Here is a 13,260-nt window from a genome sequence, read left to right as displayed (position 1 = left end):
TAGAGACCACAAATCACTTTTGTTTTGTATTCCCCTTACCTGTCTTTGTGCTTGTTTGAGAAGGTGGATGTATAAGTGCATTAATTGATGAATGAATAAGAAATTTAGGCCTAATATTTGATGTTGATGTTGTTTATAAATGATGTTTTAGGTAGATAGTCTAATAATCTGAAGGAGTTTCCTTCATAGATCTTCAGATGCTAAATAAAAATGCTTGTGATAAGTTTTAACTTTCCTGCAAGTCCAAGTTCTTCCCTCCATCACACCTGCACTACCTTTATTTGCCTCTCTGCCAAGCCTGGAGTTCATGGATGGCCATACTCTCATGGCCACCATAAAATCCCTGACATCTCCAATAGCTCCAACCAATCATTATCTTCTCTTCCTTGAAATTCTCTCCTTTCTCTTCTAAGTTGCACCTCTGACCTTCTTCTCCTCACTGCTTCTTTCAAAAGACTGTTCTTTCACCTCCCCAAATATTGGTTTTTCTAAATATTCAGTCTCTGTCTCTTTTCTCTCAATTTTTTCCCTCTCTTTTTGGGGCATCATCTATCATTCATCATCTCTACTCACACTTGTGTCTGTTGCCCTGCCTTCTTTTTTATGATCCAGGTCCACATTTTTATTTGTTTGTTCCACAGTCCTAGTTAGGTGTCCTACCAGCTCCCCAAACTAAACATTTCTTCAATTGAACCAATTTTCAGAGACGAGTTCCTTCTCACTTTCTTAGTTCTGTTGAGGTCACTTCTTTTCTCCTCATCCTCTGGCTCGAGGTCTTGGTATCACCTTTGATTCTTGTGCTCTCATTCCTCTGTTACCAGTGGGAAAGTCCTACAGATTCTGTTCCCTACCAATGTATGTCCAGTTTGTTCTCCCCACTTCATAATGTATTTACCTCACAACTCCTTATCTTTCAAGATTCAATTTAACTAGTCTCCCTAACACAGTGTTTCCATGTAATAGATGCTCAATATATTGGCCAGTGAATGAATGAATGATATGACATGATTCTTCTCCTAAAGGAAATTCTGCTATTTTTACAAAAAGATTGTAATACTTTTAAATTTAAGATCAGGGACTATGTTTTGGAAATATTTTATTCCCTGTACTGCCTATGATAATGTCTTGTGCATATTGGAACTTAACCATTTTTGATTGAATTTGATGCCTTACTTTTTTTTTTTTTTTTTAATGCTTAAAACCTGTGAAGCTACTACTCTGCTGAATTAGTATGTAAAGTTGGAGCTCATTTGGGCAAAATCCAAGTTTGTACAAATAAGGATAATGAAGACCAGGGAATTGATCTTAAGCCAACTCATAACCTCATAATGTTTATTTCATTATTTTTCTTTTTTTGATGTTCATTACATCAGTCACATCTTTTATCACTTGTTTAATTAGAGAATGGGCCTGGGAATAGGCAGAGAACTTTGTGACTCTCATACCCGTAACTGGAGCTATAAATTGAAAAGACTTTCCTATTTGAGGAATTGACTCAATTCCAAATGAGCAGGAACACAGAATTAGAAATAGTACTGCCTCAGGAGTTAGGAGACTGGAGTTGTTTTAGTTCTGCTACTATCTAGTCTTGTGGGTACAGAAAATAAAGTCATCTCTCTGTGCCTAAAATGAGTGGGTTGGGCTGGTGAATGTTCTCTAAGTTTCTTTCCAGGAAAAAACAAAAAACGCCTCTGTGACAGTCTCCTGTGAAGTAGGTGCTATATATCTCTTAAACAGAAACAAAGTCAAGCCTGTAAAAATTTAAACTATTTGAATTTTTAAAAATTAGTAATTTGCAGATAATATGTAAATTGTGATAGAAAAAAATCATAGAAGTCTGAATAAGCCCAGAAAACTAGAGTTCTGAGAATAAGTAGCTATACCCTGGGGAATCATAAGTCCCCCAGGATGTGGTGTTACCAGCTCTAGTGCAGAAGCCCTTCTGGGAAACTGACCAGCAGGTTTGGTGAGATTCAGTAACCTTCAGCAATTGCCTAGTATTTGTCTTTTATTCCATGTCAACATTTCTAGTAGGAGCTTCTCCTCTGTCTGGCACAGAGTAAGTACCCAATAAATATGTGTGGAATGAATGAATTTTAAAAATGTTCTTTGTGTTCCAAGTTCCTTTTCCATGACACCATGATTAGGCATCTGGCATATAATAGGCACAACTGTAAAAGCATGTCGAAGGCATCCTCTCTTCAGCATGGTAAGGATAGTAAGATCAGGGACTTTGGAGTTGGACTTAACTTGGGTTTAAAGCTATGGACTTGCAAAGGATATGTTCCTTAATCTCTCTAAGACTCCGTTTCATCATATGTAAAGTGGGAGAAATAATACAAAATTAATTTCCTACTTCAAAGGACTATATGTAGTGAGAACTATATGAGAACATATAAAAATAGTGAAGTATAGTGTATGACCCAGAAATTAAGCTCAATACATTTAAATTCTGTTTTCCTTCCTTTTTTGCTTCACTTTCGTTTGTAGCCACCTCTTCTCTATTATTACAGCCATGTAAAACAAAACAAGATGAAGTAATAATAATCACATCAAAGCCCACAGTAGAATTAGAAAACTCTGTGTGCATATGTGTGAGTCACCCTGTGTGTTCCATTGGCCAGATAAGATCTGGTTATGTTATACATGATAATATATACATGACATTTTCTTAGATTTTTAAACTCTTAGGAATTAAAAGCATATATTTTGTGAGATTTTTGTAGTCTATATACATGTGCTTGAAGGTGATTCATTAGAATTGGATATTAATGATGTAAGTTATTTTAACAGTGTAACATATGATGACATCACTGAAATCCATGCAGGGGAAATGGTTTTTGTTTCACAATTTAATCTATCCCTTCTAAGAGCTGTTCATTGATCAAATTACTTTCATAAAGTGCATGGTAGAGGGCGAGGGTGAGGGTGTGGATGGGGCTGGGTGTTAGCAGGGAGGAAATAAAATGGTCTAAGTATTTACAAATTAGATTTCTCTAGATAAGTAAATGTTACCAGTCAATGTAGATTAAAAAAATAGATAAAATTAAAAAAACATCGAAGCTAATGATTCTCACCTGCTTTCTCATTCTTGGTGTACATGGAGCAGAATCACTTGGATGGTAGGATAGGCAGGGCTGGTCTTTGTAAACTATATTTGACCCACAGGAGATTCCACTATCTCCACTGATTATGAGCCCTTGGCAGTCATTATTACTGTTGGGAATATGATGGGAAAGAACAATGCTTGAAAATATCTAGGTCTGTTGTTTTCATGGCTTATGAACATACAAACCGTGAGTTTTCAATCAGACCATTTGGTCAGTATCACAAGTTCAGATACAACATCATCTCTCTTCACTCTTGTTTCTTCTTCTACTGACTTGACCATCAATCTCATGCCTTAGGTTACTGTGTCTAGTCCCAACTAGGAATTGTAATGGTGCTAATTCCTGGGAATTTGAATTGGGGATGAAGGAAGGGAGAAGTAAGTATAGACAACTGTCCATTATGAACAAAAAGACTGTGATTTCTCATAATTTATTTGTCTCTAACACTGTAGTGGAGTCTGTGAAACGTAGTCTGAATTGGACAGGGCTGCACAGCAGGATTCAAACCACTGAAGTTTGTTTGAGAAGTTCTAGTCAGTGTCAGTCCTCTTTACTATTGTTATTTTGGGCAGGAACCTTCACAAGGCCCTTTGGACTAAGGAGTTGGTAATTTGAGGAAAAGCAGAAAGGTTGGAATAGATTTTATTGAATCCCTGAGTTGAAGAGTTCTGTAACTGAGGTTCTTATCAGTTGGCCGGTGGAGGCTGGTCTGTTTTCATTGGTTTTTACTTGTTTGATGCAAAATCAGAAGAATATAGATAACATTACAGTTTTCCTTAAGGCTAAAATATTTTAATTCAAATTGCCATCCTTTATCCTGAAATTTAAAAACATTTTATTGGGAAAGAATTATTTTTCTTATGAAATAATGGTAAAATGAATGGGAGCCTTTAAAAATGTTATTACTGTCATGAATTGGCAAAATACTATTTCAGTCTCTTCCCCCAATTAATAAAATTATGATCTGTGAAAAAACAAACTGGGAAAACTTTGCTCTGTCATCTATTCTAAAGATATTTTAAAATGTGGCTGAACAGCCCTTCCTTTTTTCCCCCCAAATGACATCTTACATGGAAATTTACAGGCAAAGTGGAATTCTCTGAATAAAGTGGAGGTGGGGCGTGGTCTCCTTGCCTTCCGCTCAGCTTCTGAGATAACCCTTCCATAGAATCTTTGGGTTCCCTAAAACATAGTTTTATGTACTTATGTATGCATGTATTCAATTTATTTCTTTCAGCTTTATTGAGGTATAATTGATATATCAAATGGTAAGATATATATTTAAAGTGTGTATCCTGGTGATTCGATATACATATACATTGTGAAAGCATTCCCCCCTTCTCGTTAATTAACACATCCATCCCCTCCCATATTTATCACTTTTTTTTTTTTTTTTTTTTTTTTTTTTTGCGTTACGCGGGCCTCTCACCGTTGTGGCCTCTCCCGTTGCGGAGCACAGGCTCCGGACGTGCAGGCTCAGCGGCCATGGCTCACAGGCCCAGCCGCTCCGCGGCATGTGGTATCCTCCCGGACCCGGGCACAAACCCGTGTCCCCTGCATCGGCAGGCGGACTCTCAACCACTGCACCACCAGGGAAGCCCTATCCCTTTTGTATATAAGAACATTTAAGTCCTACTCTCAGCTAATTTCAATTTTACAGTACAGTGTTATCAACTATAATTACCATGGCTTACATTATATTCTCAGACCTTATTCATCTTTTAGCTGAATGTTTGTACCCCTTAGTTTTAGAAGCAGTGGTTTAGACCAGTTTTTCTCTCAACCTTGGCTTTATTTGACATTTTAGGCTGGAAAGTCTTTGTTGTGGGGTGTCCTGTGCATTGTAGGTTGTTTAGCCGCCTCCCATGTCTTCACCTGCTAGAAGCTGATAGCATCCGCCTCCTCCAGCTTTTTGGATGGAGACCAAAAATGTCTCCAGACATTGCTAAGTATCCCCTGAGGGGCACGATCACCTCTGGTTAAGAACCAACAGTTCAGACAGCAGAAGGACCCACCCGGCGGAGATGTGAAGAGATGAGCTAAGAAGTATTAAATGATGGTTTTTATTTCTTTGGTTTTTGTTCTTTTAAATCTGAAATCCTACTGCCTTTCCTATGTTCTAACTATGCTTTGGCCTCCATGCATCAGGAAAATGGAAGTCATAGCTGAAATGCAAAAAGAAACTAAGTGAGATAATGCTGAGCTTCTGATCTCCTGAAGACTAGATCTTAGATTAAGCAATAACTCTGGAAGAATACTTAGCTGTCCTCTCTAACCTGGCACAGGGAATGAATACAAAACCCTCTGGGCTGGAATAGACAGGCTAGAAATTTTGGAAAGGGAGTAAGAATATTAGGTGAAGTGTGAAAATTCTGTGTGTATGGTGAGGGTGGAGGACAGACTTTTTTAAAACTTGAAGATCTGAGATTAAAGGCACTGTTCTTCTCCCTGTGGGTGAAGGCAAAAAAAGCAGAGAATTGTCCTGTGCCACCATGGCTAGATGCCCAAGAGTAGAAATGGCAGTGTGGTCTGTCTAGGTGTGAGAAGACCAAAGAAAAACTGTTAAGTTTCCTGAAGCCACAGAGGGGGATGGGAGAATATGCAGAGGTTCTTGTGCCTCATTCCCTGCCCCTTGCCAAGTGTAAAGGAAGATTAGTTAAGAAAGATATCCATGGGCGCACAGGGGTTTTATCCACATTGGAGGATGTGGAGAAGAACCCTCTAGGGACTGGATAAGCCCCCAGTTATGTCTCAACTTGTGGGGGCAGAGATGGGGATTTTGTCTGAGGACCAGACAGGATACAGTGCATCTGAAATGATTCCATCACAGGAGAGATACTGGTCAAGATTGAGAAGTAGATCTATCCACCTCTCTGTACCAATGCCTCAGTCCCTTTGTGTCAGCCCCAGAGAGGAGGAGAGGGGTGATGGGTCAGTCTTGAATTTCACTGAGTTTAAACCTGAAATATCTAAGGAAAATCATGATCATGAAAGCAACTGAATTTACCTCAATTTGATTAGATTACATTTTCTGCGCTTTGCTGAATAGAGCTTGAGATAGAAATCTATTCCTCTTCATTCCCACTTCTCATAATCCCCATAATATTGCCAGTAGAATGATCCTGTAAGTAAAACACCTTCATTCAAGTAAACAGATTCAGTACTGAAAAAATGTCTTTGCAAAAATGGCTAAAAGTACCAATGCAACCATTTAGCGACTAGGGTAGCACCAAGTGAAAGAGAAATAAAAACCACTCTGAGATGTAGGGGTACTGAGGTCTGTAGCCTACTTTGAAATGCTTCAAAAAATAAGATGGATAAATTGGTGGATATATGAATATAGCAAAATATTATTTATAGATTCTAAGTGGTGTGTATACGAACATTCACTGCAGAGTTCATTCAGTTTTTCTGCATGTTTGAAAATAGTCATTATAACATGTCAACAAAGCAATAAGGATTGTCACTGTACGTGTGACTAGTATTCAGATTAGGTTTATTATATAGTAGTAGAAATGTCAGAAATGGTTTTAACTCTTTAAATACATCTATGTGTGTGTGGAGCTACGTGTATGTGTATATACAGCTGCTGCCCTGGACTCTTTAGGGTCATTTTTAGGATTAGCTGGCATTATCCCCACTTGCCCTTGCTTCTCACATTTCACAACTCCTCCTGGAATTTTCTAATAATTGTACATCAGTGTGTTGTGGTTCATCATCTTGACTTGACACTTTTTTGGGGGGGTGATGTAAATAAAAATACTTCTCACTACTACTGAGGCCTTTGAAACATAAATTAGAATTCCTTGTCCTAATTTGCCGTTGACAAGTCTTAGAGGCACAGGTAAAACAAAATTCTTGAACCAGCAAACTTGCTTCCACAAGTACAAAGGAATTTCAATAGTAGCCTCAGGAAAAAAATGGATGAAACTGTCAGTCACATAAAAGAATTTAAGGGGGGAAAAGGACTGATGCTTCATCAAATGGGAGAATTCAAATGTTTCAGCATGTCACTGACCCCGGTACCAAATCTTACATTCTTTCAACCCCTAAAGATAAAGAAGATGGTTAGATGCCTCCATTAAGATCTACTAGAAAATGCTCACATCTCACATATAATTACATGGACCATTACCCTACGTAAAAATACCAAGTCTTAAGAACTTCTGGTGTGTAACTATTTTGAATGTTTGTGATGTTTCTTTTAAAATTGAGATATTAACATGTAATAAAATGCATTTATCTTAACTATTCAGTTTGATGAATTTTGACAGTGCAGCTGCTATTCAAAAATATTTATGACATTCTTAAATCGAGTCAAAACTTTAAAATAGTTTCAGGCATCTCACTGCTGGTTAGCAGTGGTATGAAATCAATAGTGGGTTTTGCTGTAAGTAATAATTTTGAATAGTGCATGATCATCTTGAAGTCGTGTATAATAATGAACTTCCTTAAAATTCACTGTGATACGTTTCCTGGGGAGGAAGAAACCTAACTAGTTGACTATAAATGTTTGGTTTTTATAGGCTTTAAACATCTTAATGACCAAACCTGGGAGTCTTGACTGATGTAATTAATTTCACAGAAATTAAACTTTATTATGGCTGGGGAAAATGAATTCCAAAGAAAATAGTAAATTTGTATTTGATTGGTTTCACCCTGTCCAAGGGTGTTTCCCAGAAACAAACCGACTGCTATCATGGCCACTAGTAGCCATTGGCAGTGGAACCCCATCCTCCCAGCGCTAGGGATCCACCTCCAGGTCTGTTGTAGGGCCAGACACACATCTGGTGGGCCTGGTGTGCAGTGCTGGAATCTTACACCCTGGCCCAAAGGCTCTTCACTCCAACAGGAACATTAAATATATATCTGCTCTGCAGCAGGTATTGGATAGGTACACTACAGCCCTTATAACCTCCTTATTATACTATTCCCATTTTCAGGATGAGGCATCTGAGGCTCAGAACAGTTAGAAAACTTTCCAAGGTCATCCAGCTACTAAGTGATGAAGCTCTTAAGTAGTGTTTGTTGAACCCTATTGTCCAGAAAGTCAAAATAAAATTAAACTGATTCAGCAAAAAACCCCACCAAACTATATTAAAACACAGTTTCCTTTTAGGTATTCAAAACACATAGTTAATAAACATCTAGCACCATAAAAATTAGTTACCACCAATCCTAAATGGTTTCTAAACTGTGTTCCTACTTAGAGAAGAGAAGAAGGGGATAACCCATAAATTCAGTTCAAAACTGCTCTACTTTTATCTATTTAGTTTGTTTATACTCAGGCTGTTATAACAAAATACTGTAAACTAGATGGCTTAATAAGAACAGACATTTATTTCTCATAGTTCTGGAGGCTGGGAAGTCCAAGATCATGGTGCTAGCATATTTGGTGCCTGGTGAAGGCTGCCTTTTGCTGTAACCTCATATGATGGAAGGAACAAGCTAGCTCTCTGGGGTCTCTTTTATATGGGTACTAACCCCGTTCATGAGAGCTCCACCCTCATGACCTAAGCACTTCTCAGAAGCCCTACTGCTAATATCATCATCTGGGCATTAGGTTTCAACATATCAATTTTGGAGAAACACCAATATTCAGTCCTTAGCACTCATTTCATTTGAACAAGAGTTTCCACGGGAAGGAAGTCTGAAGACCACTGATCTGGTCTAACTATCCCATCTTACAGGTAAGGCAACTGGACCTACAGAGTGACTTGTATAAGGTTATATAATACCAAAGAAAGTGGGAAAGCCTATACTTTCGGTTCTACTCAGTTCAGTAAGCATATATAGGGTTTCTGCTATGCATGTGGCCCTGAGCTAGATAAGTAAGTTAACATACAAAATCTTGGTCCTCTAGCAGGTCACAGTCTGTGGGGGAACTCAAGTTTCTTGACAACAAGGCCACTAATGTTTGCCCTATCATTTTGCTGCTTGTTTAATCCTGCCAGTTCATACACACTGTCTCTGATTGGCCAGTCCTTAAAAGAGAGGACCATACTACACTAATGTCACACTAGAATGAGTAGTTTTGCTTGCAACTCACTTATTAGATCCGCTTCCCTGCTCCTAAGAGCTTAGCTGCAGAGAATTGTGTACTTTGGGAAGAGGAATTAAGGAGAGAAAGAAGGGGATTGTCTGAAAGATAAAGAACTAATTGCTGAGGCGTCCTGAGTGGGTGGTAGGCATGAGCATACAGCAGACAAACTTTGACTATACTGTGTCTTAACCCAAACCCCTTCTAGGCTTTAGAGTCTTGTGCATGGTACTGCAGGATCTTGGAAAGTCAGATAGCCCAAGTAAAAGTGTAACCATTGCCTTTGACATGTAATAATCCTTAACAATGTACTAATAATTGTAATAATTCTTAACATCAGTTTTCTCATCTCTAAAATAGTGATTACGATAGTACCTACCTCCTAGGACTTAATTGAGATGATGGATACAAAGTATTTGGGACAGTGCTCAGTAAAAGTGCCTCATAGCAGTCCTGACTATGGAATGGTACCCAGACTAGGTGAAGGGAACTGGCTATATTTTGAGATGAATCACAATGACCTTGCCTGGTCATCTGGCCAGGGCATTGGTTTCCTGTGCTTATCATAAAGTTAGAGTTCTGGGAAGGTACCTGGAGAATCTCTGCAAGGCATCTTGAATTATTCTTATTTTTGACTTGCTTTCAGAATTAGCTAATTCCTGGAGAGATAATCCAGATGCAGATTATAAACTTGCATGATAGACCTGCTCATGTGGGGAAAACCCATGGCTTCCTGACAGTGAACTTGGTCGCACCAACCAAGAAAAGAAAGGCCCTTGAGCAGATTGGAGCACAATTGCTTCTCTCGATGTTATCACTCCATGAACCAATGCTAGCCCTCCGCGCAGGTGGAGGTTCGTGTTTGAGCGCCATTGAACGCTACCCATTTCCCTAATGCATCATAATTAAACACCTGTGCTAAAAAACTTCTCACTGATCCACTGTGGCAATTTGCTGGGTGCTCAACAGTCCTTGACATTTTCTATATCATACTTGGGCGGGTGGTCTCAAGGTTATGCTTTGGTTCTCTTAAAAAAAAAAAAAAAAAAAGGAGGGGGTAGCCTCCTTCCACTCTATAGCAAACTCTGAGGGGTGGATTTCAGGACCTTTCAAGGATGCTCAGGTAAGAAAACATTTTGTGAATTTGGGAGCCATTTGTGCTTCCTCAAAAGCACAGTAATTGGGGCTTCCCTGGTGGTGCAGTGGTTGAGAGTCCACCTGCGGAGGCAGCGGATACGGGTTCGTGCCCCGGTCTGGGAAGATCCCACATGCTGCAGAGTGGCTGGGCCCGTGAGCCATGGCTGCTGAGCCTGCGCATCCAGAGCCTGTGCTCCGCAACGGGAGAGGCCGCAACAGTGAGAGGCCCTGCAAAAAAAAGCACAGTAATTAAAATACATTGTCCAACAGTAAGATGACACAAGAGCTATGTATTCTTTTAAAGACATCACTGATGCAGTGAAGAGAATGTCTGGAAATGCAGTGCCTTTTTAATGAAGTTGGCTGTGCTAAAATGAGGAATACATGTAAAACAGGTGAACCAGAGTTGTCCTGTGTCATAAGGCTCAGCAAAAAAAATGATGCTTTTCGGTTATCTTGTTCATAGTTGCAATATACATCCATACCCCATTGAGTATTTTTCTTTCATCTTGAACAGCAGATAGCAAACAGGTTTGGCCCTGGGCTGAAAGTGTGGCTTGAGTGAAGCCTATCTTCAACTTGTAATACTTCCCTTTCTTGGTGGTTACCTCACATTTTGGGTGTTGTGTGTCTTTGCTCTTTGAGTTGTTCCCTCTGTCAAAACAAGAGACAGTAAGACCTAATGGGTACTGTTTGTTGAGTATCTATCTATCTACATCATCATCGTCGTCTGCCTTACCTGTATTGTTCATGTAAAGTGAATAAGGTACATTTTTAACCCCCATGTTATACATGAGGGCATTTATACTGAGAGAGGTTAAGGCATGCTTATCATGTCATATAGCACTTAAGTGTTACAGTTGGGAATTGAACCTACAATCTGTGGGACACTAAAGTCTGTGAACCTTCCACTCATGAGGGGCATCTGAATCCATGATTTGTGGTTGGTGATTACAGTATTTCTATAATTAACCTTTCAACAGTGTATCTTCTCAACTAGGAATTTTAATTTTAAGCTTTTAATTTCTAATACTGGAGGTTAAGGGAAAATCCTGTACATTATCAAGAAGATAGGGAGAACCTTGGAAATCCCTTCAGATATATGTTGTATAAGTAGGGGATTCTCCAGATTTTTCTTGATTTTGTCACTTTAAGTGATGGATTGTGGGAAAGATCTGTACCCTCAATTCTCTTCCCCTTTGCCCTTCTTCTTTATCGTCCCAGAAAAATCTACAGCCCTGCATTGATTCCTGGTCTGTAGAATGAGCAAGAACCCCTGAGGAAAATATCATCACTGTGGGTTTGGTGACTAGTGCTATGATTTTATGTTTCCAGAATCAAATGAGTCCTCACTTCTTCTCAGTGATTCCCAATTCTTCCATTCATAGCAATAGCAATTCCACATTTTTATCATGTTCCACGGGATTTAACTGTCTCCCAGATGATGACCTCACCTACCATTCACAGAAAAAAAATAACAAAGTTCTCAGGTGAGAATTTCATATGCTCTCTGGGAACTCAATGAATATTAAAACCACATCTATTGATTTTCTCTTTCTCTCTTTTTAGGAAATGATGTGTCTGTGCTCTTATTCAGAAACAATCATTTCATCTCTGTTCTGGATCCTCTTGGCCTCCCTACCTTGCTTCATCATTTATTCCTTTTCTCTTATGCAACTTTTATATTTTCATCTCAACTGATACCTTCCTCTTTCTTATCTTATACTCTAATTTCTCCTGTCTTAAAAAGAAATAATAATTTTGAAAAATAACCATATTTCTCTTGATTTTATATCTCTCTATATTATTCTGTCTCTGTATTTTTCTTTCAGGTTTGTTGGTGTGTGAAAGACTGACTTTTTTTTTTTTAATTGGGGCATAGTTGCTTTACAATGTTGTGTTAGTTTCTGCTGTACAGCAAAGTGAATCAGCTATACGTGTACATATAACCCCTCCTGTTTGGATTTCCTTCCCATTTAGGTCACCACAGAGCACTGAGTAGAGTTCCCTGTGCTACACAGCAGGTTCACATTAGTTATCCGTTTTATACATAGTAGTGTATATATGTCAATCCCAATCTTCCAGTTCATCCTACCCCTCCTTTCCCACCTTGGTGTCCATATGTTTGTTCTCTATGTCTGTGTCTCTAAAGACTGACTTCTTAGCCATCCAGCCCCATCAACAAGCCAGTGACTTCGACTACCTACACTCTGATGATGTGAAATTCCGTATCTCTATCTCAGATCTTTACCTTGAGTTCTTGTTGACATTACCACTTGGATGTACCATGGGATCCTCAAACTCTTTTTTTTTTTTTTTTTTTTTTTGCGGTACATGGGCCTCTCACTGTTGTGGCCTCTCCCGTTGCAGAGCACAGGCGCTCCGGACGCGCAGGCTCAGCGGCCATGGCTTATGGGCCCAGCCACTCCGTGGCATGTGGGATCTTCCCGGACCGGGGCACGAACCCGTGTCCCCTGCATCAGCAGGCAGACTCTCAACCACTGCGCCGCCAGGGAAGCCCCCTCAAACTCTTTATGCATTCATTCATCATCTCCCCTTACACACCTCATCCTGCATCTTATTTCTGATCCTGATTAAGGACATCGTCTTCATCCAGATTCCCAAGCCAAAAATTGAGGAGTCTTTCTGTATACTTCCACCTCCCCACTTTCTTTCCAAATGCAATTTGTATCAGTTCTTACGCCTAAATATTCCTTAAATTTGTCTTTTTTGTCTTATTACCAAGGCTTCAGTTCAGCCCTTCATCGTGTTGCCTGGACCACTCAGCAGTCTCCTGATTGTTATGATTATTACTATTGGAAACAGAGAAATCAGTTAAAATATTTTGCAGCAGTTTACTCCCCAAATAAAGGTTTCCTTAACTATGGTAAGGGCTTTGGAGACAGAGGCTGAGGGAAGCTTTGGCAGGGTGACCAGTGTGAAGAAAACAAAGAAGGTATAAAATAGTGAAAA

This window comes from Monodon monoceros, unplaced genomic scaffold, assembly GCF_005190385.1.
Source record: "Monodon monoceros isolate NGI ecotype Baffin Bay Population unplaced genomic scaffold, NGI_Narwhal_1 Super_Scaffold_3, whole genome shotgun sequence".
Lineage (NCBI taxonomy): Eukaryota > Metazoa > Chordata > Mammalia > Artiodactyla > Monodontidae > Monodon > Monodon monoceros.
The sequence above is the reverse complement of the archived record's forward strand: the minus strand, read 5'-3'. Positions refer to the sequence as shown.